Source organism: Cyprinus carpio, chromosome A7 (assembly GCF_018340385.1).
Source record: "Cyprinus carpio isolate SPL01 chromosome A7, ASM1834038v1, whole genome shotgun sequence".
NCBI classification, from domain to species: Eukaryota; Metazoa; Chordata; class Actinopteri; order Cypriniformes; family Cyprinidae; genus Cyprinus; species Cyprinus carpio.
Genome location: NC_056578.1, coordinates 27,061,952 through 27,082,614, shown reverse-complemented (window position 1 = coordinate 27,082,614; position 20,663 = coordinate 27,061,952). Strand labels below are relative to the sequence as shown.

At 35.7% G+C, this 20,663-nt stretch overlaps 1 protein-coding gene and 1 long non-coding RNA gene across 2 annotated transcripts in view; one reads left to right on the top strand and one right to left on the bottom strand.

Moving 5' to 3' along the window:
* Positions 1-6,072: 6,072 nt before the first annotated feature.
* On the bottom strand, positions 6,073-20,104 carry LOC122145665. Its single transcript, XR_006160485.1, has 3 exons — positions 19,969-20,104; positions 13,872-13,942; positions 6,073-6,861 (listed from the first exon to the last, which is right to left on the bottom strand). It is a non-coding gene; the product is annotated as an uncharacterized LOC122145665 (long non-coding RNA).
* The window catches only part of LOC109070347 (teashirt homolog 3-like), a 38,059-nt gene continuing 36,796 nt past the window's right edge, over positions 19,401-20,663 (top strand). Inside the window, exon 1 of the mRNA XM_042760619.1 lies at positions 19,401-20,557. The gene's annotated coding sequence lies outside the window, so the exon portion shown is untranslated. The remainder of the gene's footprint in view (positions 20,558-20,663) is intronic.

Genomic DNA, 20,663 nt, shown 5'->3' with positions numbered 1-20,663 from the left:
GCTTAGTATGTGATTCTTTGAAATATAAAGCCAGTGTGTGTTTCCAAAAAGGAAATTAAATGTTAAATTAGTATGAACAAGCTGTGTCAAGGATTTTAAATCTCCAGACCTGTATCATTTATGCGTTCTCCTTCGCTGTCTCCCCATGAAGACACGCCGGCTACTGGCTTTATGGGAAATCCGCTCTCTATCCCGTACGTCTGCCCGAATCAATACTCTTGTGAGATGACACCACAGTGGACTTATCATGTTTTATGTTGATGGCTAGCTAATTTTGGAATGGCGACATGTTTCTTCTCCTCCACCGACAGACATGGTATAATTTTGTGGTAAAAACGTCAATCAGGCGGCAGGATGCTTTGGGCTGAGGAGGCTGGATTCAGGGGGAATTTATTGATGGAAAATGTATCTATATACTGTTTGAGACACTCTTAACCCCAAATCTGGATATTGGTGATAATTCCCGGTTGTTAAAGTGACAGCGTGCAGTGGCCCTCCGCGAGGCACAGAATGTACGAGGTCAGCTCTGCCTATTAGTGTGCAGTATTTCACACACATAGACACACACATGGGGATGAGCTGAGAGAGACCCAGGTCAACACAAACACACACATACAAAATAACTAAGAGTACATACAGAAACACACACACACACACACACACACACACACACTGAAGTATAGAGATTGCCTAGGGACCTACAGGGAGAATGTGGGTATATTACAGACAAACATCTTAACAGCAACCACAAAGGTTTGCATTCTTTTCAAAGTTATGCAGTTGCGCTAAAGGTTAGCTGTATCTGAGCTATCTGTGTGGTGCAGAACATATCAATACTAGACTGCTCTGGATCCATGTCTGGTCAATTGCCTTCGTCTGTTTAATTTCATAGATTTGTCCATTTTCTTTAAGATAACTTTCTCAAAGCTCTTTTGAAAATGACAATCAATATCTGTCACAGATTTCAAAGTGAATAATTGCCCTAATTAATGCCCATTTCATATTGATAGTCTGGTCTTGAGTGCTGTGAATTGTCTGGATTGTGCTTGTTTTGTGGGCTTGCGGCAAAATGTTTTGGATGTTGATGTGTGTGTAAATGAGATGACTATCCAGGTCAGTGCTTGACAACACTCTGTATCTCTCGTACACTGAAAAAATACACACAGACTGAAAGTATAAGCTGGTTTTCGGATCACATCAGTAGCGGTAGTTAAAGGCTGTACTGTGACACTGAGGGAGCTGTCAAAAGGCTCTGGACTTATTTCATGTAAGGTACCCTAGCCATTAGCTCACACTGACCTTTCCTGCAATTTCCTTCTGTCAGATTCACAACACTCTCCTGTGCAGTTTGTGTGTGTGTGTTTGTGTGTGTGTGTGTGTGTGTGTGTGTGTGTGTGTGTGTGTGTGTGTGTGTGTGTGTGTGTGTGTGTGTGTGTGTGTGAGAGAGAGTGAGTGTGCATGCTCGTGTTTTTCGTAATTGCATGTGAGATTTATTTGAATATCCAGCCTATGAAAAAAATACAAATGAAAATACTCAACCACATACAACCACATAAACATGTGTCCTGCTCTTCCCAAACATATGTGATTACATCGCAAACCAGATGCAAACATGCATATTTGTCTATTCTTCTGATCCTTAGTAACTGGAAATTAATTCAATGACCATCCAGAGAAATCGGTTTAAGAATTAATGAAAAGAAAGAAAGAGTCATTAAAAGCAATAAAGAGGGAGGTTATGCTGGCATCAGTGGCAGAGAGAGGGAAAAGGGGGTGGGGGGGGGGGGTTGGGGGTTGCTGTTTTTAACTACTTTGAATAAAATGGGAACAATACTGTTTTTATACAGCCAGTGCTGTATTAAAATGCATTTTATTCATATTTGTATTTATTTTATTTGATCCAAATGTATTATTGTTTGTTAATGTCATGGTGTGTGTCATTAATGCAAATTATCTCTCTTATCAAGTATATTTTCAACAAATATCAAAATACTATAATAATCAGATTGAGGCACACTATTCTGATATACACACATTTATGATCAAAATATATTATATTTTTAATGGTGTGTCGTCATTTAAAATTATCTTTCTATCCACTTCTGGTCAAATGCCTTCATCTTGGTTTAGCATGTGTTTGTGTGTGTGTGTGTGTGTGTGTGTGTGTGTGTGTGTGTGTGTGTGTGTGTGTGTGTGTGTGTGTGTGTTACAATTATTATAATACTATATTTATTATAATATTTATTTATAATAATTAGAACAATTTGTTTAATTATATATACAAATACAAAATACGAGAAGTTTAGTTAAAATACAAAAATAAAATAAATAAACAAACAAACCCATTTTCTGTAATGACTTAATCAAAGACTTGAGGTTTCCAGGTTGAAATCAGATTTTGAAAGGCATATACATACACACAGTATGTGTATGTGTGTGTGTGTGTGTGTATATACACACACACACACACACACACACACACACACACACACACACACACACACACACACACACACACACACACATTGTAAATTAGCTGTAAAGGAAATAGTCCAGTATAGAAACTAAGCATGTAATAAAGCCATCCGCCACGCAGAGAGTATCACAACCCTGATGTTCACCTACCATTTACCCAGCCCATAAAGCTGACAGACTGAGACAATACAGCTACTGGCGTCTGTGCTGGAATAATAGAGAATGGCCAGTAGCTGGCAGTAATATTGTTGGATAAATGATTATTGATTAGTTAAAGGTTGAGATAATCATTAGCCTTTATCCATTTCACTCAGTGTCTCTGACCTTTCTGCCTCTCCTTCTCCTTTCATACTGGAGTTATCTGTATGACGATACGATCATCTGTGTCACACACACACACACATACACATACACACACACACACACACACACACACACACACACACACACACACACACACACAAATATGGGTTCGAGAGATTGAGGAGGAGTGAGAGAATAAGAGGGTGGGAGAGGAGGAAATGACAAGTGTTTTACTGTCTGTGGGATATGTTTGATTATTTACATTCTCTCTCTCTCTCCCTCTCTCTCGCTGTTTCTTCCACTGATACTGTATGGGGTCGGATCCGTTATTTTTATTGATTTAATTCTTGCAATTCTAACACAAGCATTTTAGATTTAATTACACAAGGTCTGAATGAGGGAGAAAAAGAAGACTTGGATGCTGAAAGCACTTGACGTACTCACCAAAGCAAATACATCCATAATAAATCCACTGGGGACACTATAACATCTTCTTTGTATCCAGTGCTTGTGTACATTTGTGTGTGTGAAAGACACAGAGAGAAGGAAAAGATAGAATGTAATGGAATTCTAATTTAAATGCAAAATCTAATTTAAACATATACATAAATAGAATCATTTCCCCCTTCTTTGAGAAAGAGAGAAAGAAAGACACATTATGACATAAAATGGCTATTTGGCTGTGCTATTTCTTGTATACGAAAAGTCATTAATTTGTTAAATTCAACTTTTCACTCAAATAGTTACACTTCTATAACTTGCCATAAAACTTGCTTTCAAATGCTAAATAAGTGCAAAACTTTAAATTTTACTTTATGGTGTCCTTGTTACAGTTTGAATATACAATTAACATTTAGTAACAACTTGTAGGGTTATGTTTTCATCTAAAGTTTGGTGCATGCAGTTATGCATAATTTACTGTCATTACTATAATAAGTAGCCTACATGTAAAGTGTAACAAGTCACTCAAAATTAATAAAAAGAGAACAATTAAAAAATTACTCCACTAGTGCTGTATATTTGTGTATTTAATTTTTATTTACATTTATTGTCATTTATGTATCACATTTTGAAAACACATGAACACTTTATTTGTTATGAATCTCCATTATTTCCTGTAATTCACTGTTTTTCCTTTTCTTTATTTTTTAAGTCCACTTTTTTTTTCTTTTTTACACTATGTGTGTTTATCTATTTATTTTTAAGTGTTTGTGTGACAAAGAAGAGAGTGGAAGCACTCAGACTGCATTATAACACATTAGACTATAGTTCCTATGGCGGCTTTATTTATTGAATTACTCCGAATTTCCCTCTTAATAGCCGTTTAAGCAGCAACAGACCCTGGCTAACATCTGGCTGCAATCAGCAGAGGAAATCCGCTTCTTTGACTTTTGTTCTATTTATTCACAAACCCATGCTGGAATTGCGATGTTTATTTAAAGTAATACTGCCCATATAACTACTGTACAGAGAGACACTTCGACTTGGACTTTTTTTTTTTTTTTTTACACATAATTACATTTCCTAAACAACTGTGTCTGACAATGCCTGTGGTTATGCTACATTGTAGAGTTGTGGCTTTAATGTTTTGCATGAACAGAATTGTAATTGGGCTGGAGTTTTGCCATTCTGTAGCAAGTGTATTAGAGACAGGATGCATCAGAGGCTCCCAAAGAAATGCTCTTCATCATTTAGCGCAGAGGACACAAGAACGTTTATGAAGGATTTGGCTTTGCTGCTTTTATTTGTTGAGGTAGACAACTTTTTGATCCACAATACAGCATCCCCATGACAAAATCTTGCTTATTCAATTACTATAACTAGTACCAAAGTATCATGTTATGAAAAATAGTAATTCATAAAAACATTCAATCATTCCCCAAAAGAAAGAAATAAGAAATAATAATAAGAAGAAAGACACAGTACTAAAATCCCAAATGTGGATTCGATTTTATTAACACTTTTAAAGTACAACAGTGACTCAGTGAAGGAAAAACATGCTGATCCAGAACATTATGGAATAGAATTTCCCAGAGACGCAACACATATGAGTGTTTCTGACAGACAGGTCAGAGGCTTGGCTGCATGAAAACATAACCAGTTCAAACGTTTCTTCATGGTGATAAAAACCACATGGATGTCAGTTACACAGCTTAAATAAGCATTTGCACAACTCGCAGGCCAGCTCTGCTCACCCGGCTGACTATGAAAATAATTAGTGCGTGAGCTGGAGCCCTTGTGGTGGCTAAGCTCACAGCTAACAACCCCCTGAAGAGCTTCTGTGAGAGCCCCCCTCAAGGTCTGTGTGTATGGAGAGTCTAGAGGGACAAACACAACTCTGGCTTTTCAACAATGCTCTTTCTCCCCTTGCTGCAATGTTTACTTTAAGCGGCAATAGAAGAAATTGTTTTGTAAATGAGCTAAATATGTGACGACCTCATGATAATTGTGTTTTATAGCTTTGCATTTGCTTAAAGGAGAGAAATATATGAATGTCTATTTAAGATTATGGACAGTAAGATAACCAGATCATCAATATCTGTGGATGAACAGGGTTCAATGAGTCAAAAGCAATGAATAAATAATAATAATAATAGTAATAATAATAATAATAATAATAATAATAATAATAAACTACTATATAAGGAACTTTTGTTGTTGTTGTTGTTGTTCTGGGGGTATACATGTTCAGCAAGGGTGAATTAAATTTATATAAAAAAAGTAAAGGATTTTACATTATTACAAAAATAAAAAAATCATAAAAAAAAATCTAACATTTCTATTTCAAATAAAAGCTTTATATACACATCACAGAATCCTGGGGGGGGTATAATGGATTCTACAAAATTGTATTTCTTAAAGATCACTTCTGTGACACTAAAGACTAAATAATGGCTGCTGAAAATCCAGACAACATATTTATTTTTATTTTATTTATGTTAGTAAACCAAATTTTTTTAATAATTGTAATATTTATATTTTAATTTGTTTTTTTTGTAATGTTGTTAAGATTTTTTATTTTAATTTAATTTGGTGTAGAAACTATTTTCACTCAGAAATTGCTAGTAAATTTACTATTTTATTTAAGAATTTGATGTTAAATTTTGTATTTAAGTGATTTGATTGTTTTTATTGTGAATTTTTATTTAATTATATTTGTTTTATTTAGTGATTAGATATTTTTTATAAGTATATAAAATAAAACTGTATTATAATATATTAATAATATAATAATTGCGTTAATAATAATTATAATAAGAATATAATTTAATAATATATTTTTTTCTTTCTATCACTTTTATTCCATCAATCTTTGTTTTTTTTCCCCATCCTGCAGCTTTGTAAATATTTCAGCAGGTCATCTGTGTGTGTGTGTGGTGTGAAGTGTCATTTAGTCAGGTAGGCCGCTGTACTAAAGTGCAGCAGAACAGACTGTTAGAGGTGAAGAAGAGTGAGGGAGCAGATGGAAGAGTGTAACTCTAATGGGATGTGAAAGGGAGAGAGCGATAACTAATGTGCTTCTTGTGTTCTCCCCTCTTACTTGTCATCTCTCCATCTTTCACTCAGAAAGAGCATCTCTCCATTTCTGGATATGCATGGTGTGCATGTCCAGTGATGGTGATATGTGTGAGATGATGACGATGATGATGATGATGATGTGTCTACTTGTGTGTGAAAGAGTAAAAAAGGAGAGCCAGAATGATGATGAGGAGAAGGAAATGAGAGGTGACTGAGAGGTTCACTTAGCAGACAGAATGATATTAACAGTGACAGACACCTTTCTATGTGTATCAGTGGGACGTGCAAGCATGCATTGCTTTCGTATGTGTGTCTTGTTTCTGTGCATATGGTCCTTCTCATGTGTACTTTCTCTTAATGTCTTTGATGAGCTTGTTATTTATGCAAAGGTTACTGGGTGAACGTCTGACTAGACTGATTTTTGTCTTTGGTTTGGCACAGGTGGATGAATGTGGATGATCCATGAATGTATGACTACGGACGTGATGTGATTTAGCACTGACCTGAATTCAAGACATCATATCATAAGTGTTATCCATTTCATTCCTCAGGATGCCCACTTCTCTGAAAAAAAAAAAAAAAAAAGAAGCAGAGAACAGTTAAAAGTAACTTAAATAGAAGTCAGTTTGTGTTTTGATAAAGCATACAAGAAAGAATAAAAAACATGGTCAATAGTTTGGAATAATTTTTTATTTATGCTATTTATTTATTTATTTATTTTTTTGGGGGGGTGGGGGGGGGTTAAAAGTAGTCTGTAATACTGACCAAGGCTGCATTTATTTGATTAAAAATACAATAAAAGAGTAATATTGTAAATTATTATTACTAAATAACTGTTTTCTGTTTATATATCTTTTTTTCCCCCTGTGATGGCTGAATTTTCATCAGCCATTACTCCAATCTTCAGTATCACATGATTGTTCAAAAAATCATTCCAATATGCTGATTTAACTTTTTTCAAATATTATCAAATAGAATTGAATAATTGTGTTCAATTACAAATAATGGTCATTATTATTATTATTATTATTATTATTATTATTATTATTATTATTATTTTTTTTGTTATTTTAGTATGAAAGTTCAAGGTATCACAATAGTATATTATTTTATTATTATTAATTATTTGTGTTTTTTATTTTTTTTTTTTGTTATTTTTTTTTAACCATGATTTATTGAATGCATTTAAAGCATCCTTAATGAATAAAAGTATTACTTAATTTTGTTCTTATCACAAATTTTTGAATGGTAGTGTTTCACAGTTTCCACAAAAATATCACACAGCAAAACTGTTTTCACCATTGATAATAAGAAGAAATGTTTCTCAAGCACTAAATCAGCAAATTAGAATGATTTCTGAAGAATCATGTCACACTCAAGACTGAAATAATTGCTGTTGAACATTAGCTTTCCTAAAACAGGAACAAAATACATTTTACAAAAAATATTCAAAGAGAAAACAGTTTATATATAAATGAAGCCTTTGTGAGCATAACATGCTTCTTTCAAAAAAAAACAATTTTAAAATGTTAGACTATTCCAAACATTTGGCCAGTAGTATTTATACAGAATAAAGAAGAAAATTAAAGAAACAAAGCAACAAAGGCAAATAAATGTCCCTATTACAACATGAAATGTCAAGACACAGCAGGTTGCACACCTACTATAATCATATCATAAGAAACAAAAATAATCTCTCCGTCTATTTTCTCAGTAAAGGCATTAAGTGACCTCCCACTGGTTCTCCAATGATCTGCGGTAGTGTACAATTGCTCTGCTGTGTTAGAGCGGAGAGTTGTTTTGCAGAAGAGTGTGGAACTCTGTTACCTTCTCACATGCTTTTAAAAATAGAGACAAAGAGGTTACAAAGCTGAATTAATGATATGATTATAGTGTCCACTTAATACTGGTTACCATGGAGCTGACCACTCGTGGATCATGATCCAATTCTAAGCATCTGAGACTGACATTATATGATGGAGGCCTTTATTTTTACTCACAGACTGAAGCATTGTAATTATGGATATGAGTATTACAAACCATTCAAGGGTTGATACTTTCTGCCTGTTTTTATAGATATATGTTAGTATGATTATACAGTTAGTTTAAGCAAGGTTAGGTTAAAATGCATGAAAATGTAGTTTTTCACATTCAACATATTGAGTTGCAAAACGATTTCTGTGTTATTCAATGTAGATATTAATATATATATATATATATATATATATATATATATATATATATATATATATATATATATATATATATATATATATATATATATGATGACTGGACATAAAAAGTACACTTTCTGGAGAGAATAAACAAAATGTGAAAGTTATCTGCACTACAAGGAATAAATACCACAGGTTAATCCCTGAAATCACAAACTTTTCTCTTTTTTATTTATTCTTTTTCAGTCATGTAAAACGACCTAATCAAAATGTAAAGTGCAACTCGCTTTTACAACTAAGTGCTTTTCCCCTTTCTCTCTGAAAAGCCTGGCCTCTGCCCAAGAAAAAGCTAGACTTTTATGTCCAAAATTAATTTGCTCAGATCAAACCATTTTGCAGACACTTTGCATGACATTTGGCTGGGAAACACAGCACTAAAATACAGCTGAACACAGGCCACAATGAGCCCAGGAACACCAGCAGGCTTCATTTCATTTAGTCTTTACACACAGTGTGGGCCTCTTTTGGATTATTGCTGTTGTATTCATGGTTTTGAATTGTTGAAAGCGTATGCGCACACATTGAGATCATGCACCGTGTCTTGTGTGTAACGTGTAATTAATATACTCATTTAATTAGTCAGCTTCCTGTGCACACATACATACAAACACAGACACACGCCATCTCCTATTTCTGGTATTTTCCATTTATTTTTTATATATATTTAGCCCTGCTGACTTGTGCACAAATGTGTACACAAATGTAACCTTTGTCATTTGAACTTCTCAGAATTCTTGTGTGCCCTTTCTCCTGGTCCTGCTATGGGCTCTTATACAAACTGATCCTGTTTGAATCTACAATGGCTAGAGCAGAGTGGTCATCTATGATCAGGTGAGAGACGCATCACTTCCTGCTACAGAGAGGACAGTTCCTCCATATCCTCCATATCCAGATCCCATTTCAAAAGGGAAGACCCCCTCAGAGAACTTACACATGTTTGAATTTGGACTCATATCACTGGCAATACCAGCCAAAATAGCTACTGAGAATGAAATGTTTAATTTGATTTAATTTGAGCATATTTGATTTTAATTAAATACAAAGTGCCGGAATCACATCTTTATATTATATTTGCATGTTTAATTAAACTCCTTTCAGATTCATTCTGTGCCTGTGTATTTTAAACATGCCCTGGATAACTCTCAGAGGGTCGTAAGGAGAATATGTGGAAGTTCTGATTTACACAGGCAGGAAACATACAGTAGCCAGCTCTCAAGTGTCACATCTTCTAGCGTCGGGGTCTGGGTTTAGCCACGGGAATGCTAATCATCGGGCTGTAAAGTCAACCCTCTGGGTGCACTTTGAGTCTCTCACTGTAAACCAAGTCAGCCAGTGGTCAACATGAATACATCTGATAATGTGTGTGTGTGTGTGTGTGTGTGTGTGTGTGTGTGTGTGTGTGTGTGTGTGTGTGTGTGTGTGTGTGTACTGATATGGGTATTTGAATTTGTCCTCTGATCAGATTTATATTCAGAAACAGTTCAGCTGTAATGTGATTGTTGGTTCTTATGAATGGAATCTTGTTCTTTTCTCTTTTCTATTTTCAATTTTCCATATATGAAAACTAGCTTTAAAGGGTTCATATGGTGCTTTTTTTTAAAGATCATTATTTTGTTTATTTGGTGTAACAGAATATGTTGACATGCTTTAATGTTCAAAAAACACATTATTTTTCAAATACTGTACATTATTGTAGGTCCTCTATGCCCCGCCTCTCTCAAACGTGTCGTTTTCTACAAAGTCCCTCCTTCTGACAAGTGCAGTCTGTTCTGATTGGCCAACTGACCCAGTGCATTGTGATTGGCCAAACATTGCAAGCACTCGTCGGAAATGTAATGCCCCTTTCCATAATCATGACCTTCATCTTTCAAAATAAATGTAGAAACAGTTAATAATGTCCTTAGTTTTACCATCGGTTCAAGCCGAAAGGGGAACAGAGTCGCGTGACGGACACAGTGATGAAGCTCCTATGTGTTTGCAGTACACAAGCCACAGACGGTTAAGACAGCTGACTCCACTGTTTGATATAAAAGCAAACATTTTTTTAGCTGCTTCATATTTTTGAGGAAATCAAATGCTACATTTTTTTTTTTTTCAGGATTCTTTGATTAAGAGAAAATTAACCGAGCAGCATTTTTTTATATATATATAACTGTGTTTTGACAATATATCGTAACAAATGATTTGATCACTTATGAACAATTTAATGCATTCTTACTGAATAAAACAATTGAATGCATCCTTGCAGAATAATTTATATTTTCGTACTTATCCAAGACTTTTGAATGGGAATATTTAAGCATGTTTTCCATAGAAATATTAAGCAGCAACTGTTTTCTTTCTATATCAATAATGTTAGAGAAGTCCCTATTGTAAGGATACTTATTCTTATCCCTTTCACTTACTTTATCTCCCTCTATTATTAAACTCTCCTAGAGTGTTTCGAGGTGAGGCTTCTGCTTAGGAGGGCTGAAAAATAGATGGAGCAGAGAATGTCAGCGTAAGATAAACACCAGCATAGTGAAGTGGCTCTCACACGCTTGACAAGACAGCAGAAAGAGAGAGGGAAAGAGGAAGAAAGGTTGATCTTTTAGGCCAGATGTGGTTCTGAGCTGTGATTTTTTTTTTTTTTTTTTTTTTTTTTTTTTTTTTCAGCTCTGTTTGCTAGTTCGTAAACCTTATTATTTTGTTCCAGAACTTCTAATCTCCCCCTCCTTCTTGTGTCACAGTCACCAGCTCTTTTATTACAGTTTCCAGAGTCTGATTTCCAGGGTGGGGTCTTTTGACAGGTGGTTGAGGGGAGTTTGTGTGTGTAATGAGGAAAGAAGTCTGACAGAGAGAAGTTGTATCAGCATTACATCACACCTAATTAATAAAGCAGGCCTGCACAAAAAAAAAAAAAAGTGATTAATGGATTAATGTCATCGCTGGCATACAACCGTAGCATTAATGGCCGCATGGGGTAAACACACAAACACACTCTGAGGCGCTTTATCTCTCTACATCATTTAATGCATTCGATTCTTTATTATGAATAGAAGAAGGGAAAACAGCCACAATAAAAAACAATGTAAGAATGTCATACACAAAGGGGAAAAATGGCCAAGCGGAATGTAAAAAGACAGCAGCTATATTTAAACAGCAGTATAATGACAGCAAGTTATAAAAAGTTATGAAAACACATTTCGGATTATCCCGCTCCAACTCAGTCACAATCAGTGACTCACTCCGATCCCTGAATCATGACACTCATTCCAATGGATATAGATTGGGCTCTCTAGGATTATCAACCTCATGGGAGCAGAATACTGGGAGGAAACCCAGTCAGGAAGCCAGAATGAGTCAAGCTCCATCTGCTCTATAAAAACACACATATGCCTTGATTGGAACGGCTGGATTTCACTAACAATGTACGGCTGCATTGTGAAGAAATGCATTCTGCATTTCTTTAAAGACCCTCTCTTCCCGAAACATCTTCTGTTACACCAAAAACAAGTGGTAAATTATATTAAAAATCTAACATTTTGGTCAATTAAACCTCAGCGATGCCAGAGTCTTAAATAACTACGGCCTTGTTTGATGGTCAGTTCTGTTGACCTAGTAGGTCTGCATTTCAGAGCCCACTTGCATCATTATTAGTGCTAAAACAGAGCCGGGGCTATTAGTTATTCCGTTAGGAGCTGTGAGCCGGGCTGGCCGTGTTTGTCTGGTTTTCATTGGAGTAAACATTTGTTCCAGTTGTAGATGTTGTGCGGCAGGAACATGAATCAGGGACGAGAGGCGGAAAGAGCTCTGACAGCTGCAGCTCATTACCACCACCATTACTGCTATAGGGGGCTGCTGGGGGAAATTCCTCCTTCCAGGGAAAACGTTCCTGTTTACCATACAGCGCTGTGGATCAGGTCCCGCACACAGAGATGCAAGGCAATCACATGCAGGCTTACGCACACTCACAAAATGAATGAAAACGTGCCGTTTTGCGCGCGCACACACAGAGACATTCTTATGTCTATGGTCACACTCAAATAGACACATGGATGCGTGTACACACAGACACACTCGCTTCATCTCCAACACTCATCATGTACACTCTCACACACTAACAATCAGTCTTTCTTGTGAGCTGATACTAGTACCTCCACCCCAACCGCTCTGTGTCCCTCACACACACACACACTCACATGTTCCTTCAATCACGAATGACTCATGCCTGCTTTACGTCATTCCATCCAATCAGACAGAGTTCCACAAGCCCATTAAACTGAAAGTTGTTTTCTTGGTCCCACTTTATATTAAGTGGCCTTAACTACTATGAACTTACATTTAAATTAATCATTTGGTACAATGCACTTATTGTGTACATACATCTTTTTACATTGTACTTATATATTAAAAATATCTGCATTCAATTACATCTGTAATTAATTTTTGGAAATACTATTATAATTACACTGTTGTCCCATCCCTTATTACACCTTAACCCACCCTTAAACCTACCCATACCACCAAACCTGTCCCTAACCTTGTACCCCTTTCCCACATCAATAGCAGCAAAAGTGTTTTGCAATACAGCATGAACACAATAAGTACATTGTCCTTATTTTCTGATGTAAGTACATAGTAGTTAAGGCCACTTAATATAAAGTGGGACGGTTTTCTTTTACTTGGTCATTCTTTTACCACTACATCAAAGTCAAACATTCACTCATAATCAGGCTCTTCACCCACATCTGCTCATTCATTGTATAATCACAGTCACCCATCATATATCTTCAGCCCAAACAGACATCCCAAATCATTATCTTACTTAGAAGCTTCAATCACTGTTCTTCAATCACTGTAGAAAATACTTTCTAGATCAAAACGCTACACGCAGTAAATAGTGGAGCTAAGATCAAACTAGGAACTGAGCTAAAGAATGTAATTTGAACTGTAGATGTAGCCTAATTGTTGTGAATTAAAAGAAGAAAAAAAAAATATTATAATGGCGTACTTGTTTATCGTTTTCTATCTATTTCTATCTATATATCTAAAAATTATATATATATATATATATATATATATATATATATATATATATATATATATATATATATATATATATATATATATATCTATATCTTACACTAAAACATTAATTTAACAATGTCCTTGTGGGAAAAAAATGTTACTTCCTGCTTGGTTGCACCACATATATGTTTTTAGAGTCATTGAATTGAAACTTTTCATGGAAATGGTATTACTTTTGAAAACCAAATGTAACCAACATTGTCTAAAAATTTGACGTGCTTTAAAGAAACAGTAAATCTAAAAATTAATATGTTGTCAACATTTACTCACCCTGATGTTGATCCAAAGTCCAAACGGCATGGCATAACACACAAAAAAAAAATAGTTTGCAGAAGATTTCACTGTATGGACAAAAAAAAGAAGACATTTCTCAAAATAAAGAAAGCACACAGATGAAGGAAAAAAGAAAAGAAAAAAAAAACAGGTTTGAAATGACAGTGAGTAAATGAAGATTTTTTGTGAATTATCCCTTTAAACTATATATATATATATATATATATATATATATATATATATATATATATATATATATATATATATATATATATATATTTGATTCTGATTCTAAAGTTTTGGCTTTGATGACCACAACATAAGCTACAGCTTATAGGACTGGGTAATGTTTTAATTTTTCTGCTGCTCTCCTTGAAAGCATAAATCAAAAGAGATGAAAAAGCAGCACGTGTTTTGACTGCTCCCTCCTTCTCTGACCTATGCCAATTTTTATCTCAACTGGCTTTAACTTTGTAGATCAGACTTTAATTTTGAAGCGGGTCTGTGGGACAGTGATGAATTGGATATATCAAGCAGGGCTTAAATTACCCTCTCCCTGGTGGCAGAGGATGGGAAGGTGCTGGAGAAAGAGGTATGAGTGTGGGGAGGGGGGCGCTCCATGACCTAGTAACAGGCAGAGAAAGAGGGCTGGTCAGCACTTGCCCTCTCAACCCTGCAAGCTAGCACACCCAGAGAGAGAGAGAAGGAGTCAGAGAGAGAGAGAGAGAGAGAGAGAGAGAGAGAAAGAAAGAGAGAGAGAAGAGCAGACCAAACACTTAAGGTTCCTCTTCTGAGGAAGAAGGACATACCAGAGTATGAGACACATAAGTGGTAAGAGGCAGAGGAAATATTGTGCCTCTCTGAAGAGGCCAGCAGTCCTTTTCTTCCTTTGAGTGAGAGCACTTTAAATTTCAGGGCAGATCAACAATTGTAAGCCAAACTAGATGCATGGTGAACCAGTTTTAAATTTGGGGTAGTTACCACATATTATACACACACCGTATATATACATATGTGATAAGACTCATATGATGCCCCAATTGAGATAAGACTTGAGGCGTAGTCTTAACACTATTTAATCCTACAATAATAATGCAAATTAATTATAAAAAAACACTATGCTTTTTTATTATTCAAAATATTTCATTATTATTATTATTATTATTATTATTATTATTATTATTATTATTATTATTATTATTATTATTTACTAATAATTAATCACTTTATGATCGTGGTATATTATGATTTATATCTAGCAAGATTGCATGAACAAACAGAATTAGTAATAATATTAATAATACAAAAAATAATTATGAATCAAAGATACATTTAAATTATGCAAAATGAACTAGAAATGAAAACAGAATTTTTTTTTTTTTTTTTACACAGTTAATTCTGAATGAGAATGTTGAGCAGAACAGAGAGTAAGCATAATGTAAAACCACCACAGATGAGTGATATAGAAAAAAAAAAAAAAAAAAAAAATTTTGTGTCTGTTGTGAGATCTACCATATCTAGAATAGGCAATTGCTACATGTACATGTTTTTCCTCTCTTAAGGAGATCTCTCTGATGCCTAGCCGCTTTACACACACTACTAGGAACAAACGTGCCATGAAGACGCACGGTGCAGGAGAGCATGAGCTCAGGAAGCGGGAAATCTCCTCTATAGTTCTAATTACGACACATGCTTTTTATAGCTGGCTAGGATCTAGTCTTAGCCATTGTTTTCAGAAGGTAGGGATATGACAGTAAAGACATTTGCCCTCTTCAAACCACAAATAAATTAGCTGGGTACCAAGTGGAGCTTGTGCTGTGTGGGTCTTGCCTGATCCGACCGACCCCGGCCTATAGCACAGCTGGGTCTCCTAATCTCACGGGTGGTGTCACCAGATATTAACCTTTATTCATAAGATATGTTCCTTGAAACAATGAGTGCCTGCTGCTCCCCTGGGCCTAACCTGTGAACGTTGCTGTGTTATATTATAATGGTGTATTTTATATTGTCTCACATTGAAAATTGTGTTTAAAGTTGGGAGTAACTCAGGAAAACAAATCCTTTGTTAGAGCTGTCTTACTTGGCCAATAAACCTCAATTTCAACTTTAACTTCACCTCTCCTCCTCTGACTGATGACTAATGCTCTCCACTTATATACTGATCACATACAACATCCAGCTCTGCTTCTGCTCCGTATAAACCTGCTCTTGTCAGAATGATAACCACATAAATAATCAACATTGGCATCAGTAAAACAGGCCACAGAATTAACATGTATTATCAAGGATCCTCTTCAATGATTTATTTCTACTTGACTTAATAATAGAGAATAAACAAAAAAAATAAAAAAATAAAGACTATTATTTTAAGCAATTTACTTAGGGTAACATGGTAAATATTTTATATTTTATGCACGTACACACACACACACTCACTGCAAAGTAATTAACCTTCAGTCTTAGTTGTCCATGCCTTAAACTGATACACCTGATATTCCTACAGGTAGAAACACCCAAATCCTGTAGTTCTACGTCAATGTAAACTGCCTCAAACATAATGGCATCAATTATGGAACAACTAATGTTAATTAAATTAACAGTTAGCTACTCAAAAGAACTAAAAATGACTCAGCCTGGATTCCACATAACAAACAGACTAACTAAACAGTCATTCGGTAGAGCAAGACTAGAAATCATGGTCCTCATATCGTTTGTCAAGTCAGTTACTTGGGACACATTTATATGATCGTACTGAGACACTGTATGAATTGTGATCCCTCCTGTGGATCTGTGTCGTGTCAGCTTGTGTAATTAATTTTAATAATTAGCCTAATTATTTTTGTAACTTTACGAAGGGGCTGAATTGATTTAAGGTGTAATGCACTGTTAACATCTTTATTTCATCTCGCAAAATTTTGCGCAAAAAGAATGAAATGAAACTGCGTAGTCTTCACTGTGCAGTTTATGTGCATGGCAGTGATTACGATTGCTTAGATTAAATCTAATGCTTTCCTTTTTTCTTTAACGAAATATGTGTAGACGAATGAGGGAAAAGAAAAACGAACAGGTATTCACATGCCTGTAAAAAAGTGCGCAATAAACACAGCACTTTTCCCCACGTTTACTCGCTCTTCTCATTTCGTGCTTGCATCGGACACTTTTGGAAACCAGACTGAATGAAATGATAGAGCTGCGGCTAAAATCTGGATTAGCATGGATAAATTAAATTCATAAATCTACCGTATTTAGACATCTGTGTAATTAAAATAGGCTGAACATTTCCAATAAAGTATTAGTTTTAGACTATAAAACATATAGGATAAATATAGGCTACACCTATAAGATTAAAGTCATGTTGGGGTAATGCTGCTCAAGCTTTAATGACTCCTATCCACTGGGGCTATTTCAGACTTTGCTCTCAGTTTAAAGGTAGAAACGAACTCTCAAATATCTGCGGTTCGTGAGAGCTGCACTAATATGAGGACGCAAAGAAAAAAAATGCATAGTTTAGACTTTTTAATGTATTTTTTTTTTCGCACTATCACGTGGTGTTTTTTCTTTTTCTGAATTTCAAAGTTTTTGGAGAATTCGAGAGCATCTCAGCGTGTGTTCCTGCTCAGATTACACTTGCATCAATTTCTTCATATTCGACTGGACATTTTAATGAAAACTTAGGCTACGTCTTCAAACTGAACCAACAGCAGTTTATAAACCAGTAATGTTTAACAAAGCCACCACGAGCCATGCTATTGCGGCAAATAAACACAGTTTTCTTCAGCGAATGTGGCAATTAAAATGAGCCTTCCTACTAAATAACTCTTTGTTTATGATACAAATATTCTTTCGCTATAAATAGTGGCAGAAATGCCTACTCTAATTATAAAACAAAATGAAACAAACATTCTCAGAAATTAAGACAAGCATATTTTAATAGTGAAAGATTCATAAAAGTATAAAGTTTATCTCCTGTTTTAAAAATGATGTCCAAGCTCATTTACAGTCTTTGATAATGCCACTCTCTTCTTCCTCAACAACAATAAATTACACAAGCCTAATTAGACTATTCCTGGAAGATTGTGAATTGTTAATAATAATAATAATAATTACGTTTAAAAACCATACTTTAAGACTTCTTAAGCTGTAATGATTTGTTAGGCCTATGTTTCAAGTTAAACAGATGTCTCTAATTCTGACATTAAAAAAGTCGTTATTTGATATTTTAAGAGTTTAACAAACAAAAGATACAGACCAACCTACTATTAAACGCATGAAGGATACACACATGGAGAAACCCACAGAAAATTAAGCGAAACAGACAATGACGTACCTTTTCTTCTCTTTGGATAACTGAGCACAATCACAGTTAGTGCTGTAATATTTGACAGAAATAACACTGTAAAACTTCCTAAGTCGACGTAATTTAAAACAGTAAATTTTGGGGGATTTTAGGATAAGCACATAAAAGGGGGCGGTTACAATCAACTGCGCGCTCACGTTCACATACACTCATGCAGCTGTTCTGTTCCACACACTCAGAAAATGATTTGAAGTTAGGCCTATTACTAAGATGCAATTTTCTCGTCTCCGTTAATTGTATATATTTTTCAATTTGGATATATGCATCTATCTACACTCATGCAAAGTACATATTTGAGGGAGAGCTTTACTTGCTTAATAGGTGTTTAACAGTCTTAGAGACTAAAATACATCCACATAAGCACAGTTAGTTAATTTGTGCTTATTTTACTTTTACATACATCATAACTTTAAATAGGCTAAGTCAAATGAAATTTGCGGTTCTCAAGAAAGTTTGATGATGCAATTAAAGTAGTTTCGCTAGTAGTCACATGCACATAGCCTACACTGAGGCAATCAGAGAAATATGCTCCTAAAATAAAAACCGCACTTCAGAATATTTTTCATACCATTTTTGCGGTAAATTATAGCAAATCAAAGTAATTCACATCAGTGCAAGACAATATTCATTCATGTAAAGAAATACATTCACTTCACTCAGACTTTACAACTGACAAAAAGAATATAAATAAATAAATAAATATTAACAGCTTGAATAATAACAGGGTAATAACAAAACAATAACATATTTGCAAAAACTTGTTTGTGATTGAGAAAATCTTTCAGAAAATGTTATATATTTTTAAACAATGATGCGCTGCCATAACTCGTCTGTAGGCTATTATTAAATAGTTGTAACATTACTATAGACTAACTTGTGGATAACAGAGGGAAACATTCGTCCACTAGAGTTTGGAAATACATCGTCATGCACTACTCGTTGTAGCTTTCCGATGCACCATTAGCCGGTATAGCAATTTGATAATTTATTATTTCTTTTAGGATAGACTATAACATCGGAAAGCAACCCCACTAAACACTCTAATCTTGCTTTATCAGTGGTTTGATGAAGAAGAGAAGCTGCCTGTAGTTAAAGCTACTCCGTGCGGCGTGTGTGTCTGTGTGTGTGTGTGTGTGTGTGTGTGTGTGTGTGTGTGTGTGACACTGATGGATGCGCCAATGGTTAGACGGACAGATGCTTGGGCGGATCTAACGGCATGCACACACGAGTGAGTGAGATTGGGCAAAAACATCCCGGATCCGTGAAAGACTGCTCTTCCCTTTCAATCTGCCCCTGTGAGCTCGACGCGCGGACGTTCAAGAGATTCTGGACATTCTGGTTTTATTGAACGCTACGACTCCCAGTTGCCCCCTTCCGAGGGCTCGATGCGCTTTCCTTTGCGGTCAAATGTGAGAGGAGACAGCACGATCGCGAGACGAAGACGCGGAGTTTAGTGGAAGAGGCAGTGTCTGACATATCACCCTCAGCTAGTAAACAGAGAGGACACAGTTCCCATCTCCCCCTCTCATCCAATACGGACAACTTCGCCCTTTGTCCAATACAAAGAATTTACACTTGACTCCAATTTACGCTTGCAAAAGCGAAAAAGAAAAAAAAATCTCTCTCTTTATAACACCGTTATTTATTATTATTATTAATATTATTTATTTATTTATTTATTTATTTATTTTAGTAGGTGCCATGATGATGGACATATCTGGAAAATGTTGATCTTACCGTCTTAAAAAGTCCATTCTGTGAAGAAAGTGTTTGATAAAGGATTTTCGGAAGTGACATTACTGGAGAGCGCGAGAGGAAGACGCGTCTGCTTCGCCCGTTGCTGTTTTTAAATACCTGCTACAAGCCCCACAAAGAAGACTAAAAGGTGCTATTTAGCGGCCAAGAAAGTGTTTGGCAATAGCTCAGTGATCCATGCTCTCGCAGCAGCAGCAGCAGCTGAGGCGCAGCCCGAGTCCATCCCCTCCTTCTGATGTGCGTTATTACAAGCAGGAATACCCAATCAAACACCTATCGCATCGATTCTCTCCGCGGCTTCCCAACGCGCGCGGACAAAATAAGCAAACGAGGCAGCGCGCGGGCGACAAGTCCGTCCATCTCCTCCTTCAAGCTTTTTGTCTTTACCCCGGTTTGTTTATTATAAAAGAGATGGACGTTTGAAGGGCGGTGGGCACTTGGAGTCTTTGGGATTTTCACAGAAAGCTATCGGCGACAGCTAAGGTTTTTTTTTTTGGGCTTTTCAAATTGTAGCCTATGCGGTTACTCGGACCGGATTCCTCATGGATAACGCGTTTATTCAAGCGATCGAGTAAGTAAAGCTTTGCTCTTTGCCGTTGTGAACCATTAATAAAGGCGACTGCTGCCTGCCTTGCACGCGTTTTTACGCTTAAACAAAAACATTAACTCAGGTTGTT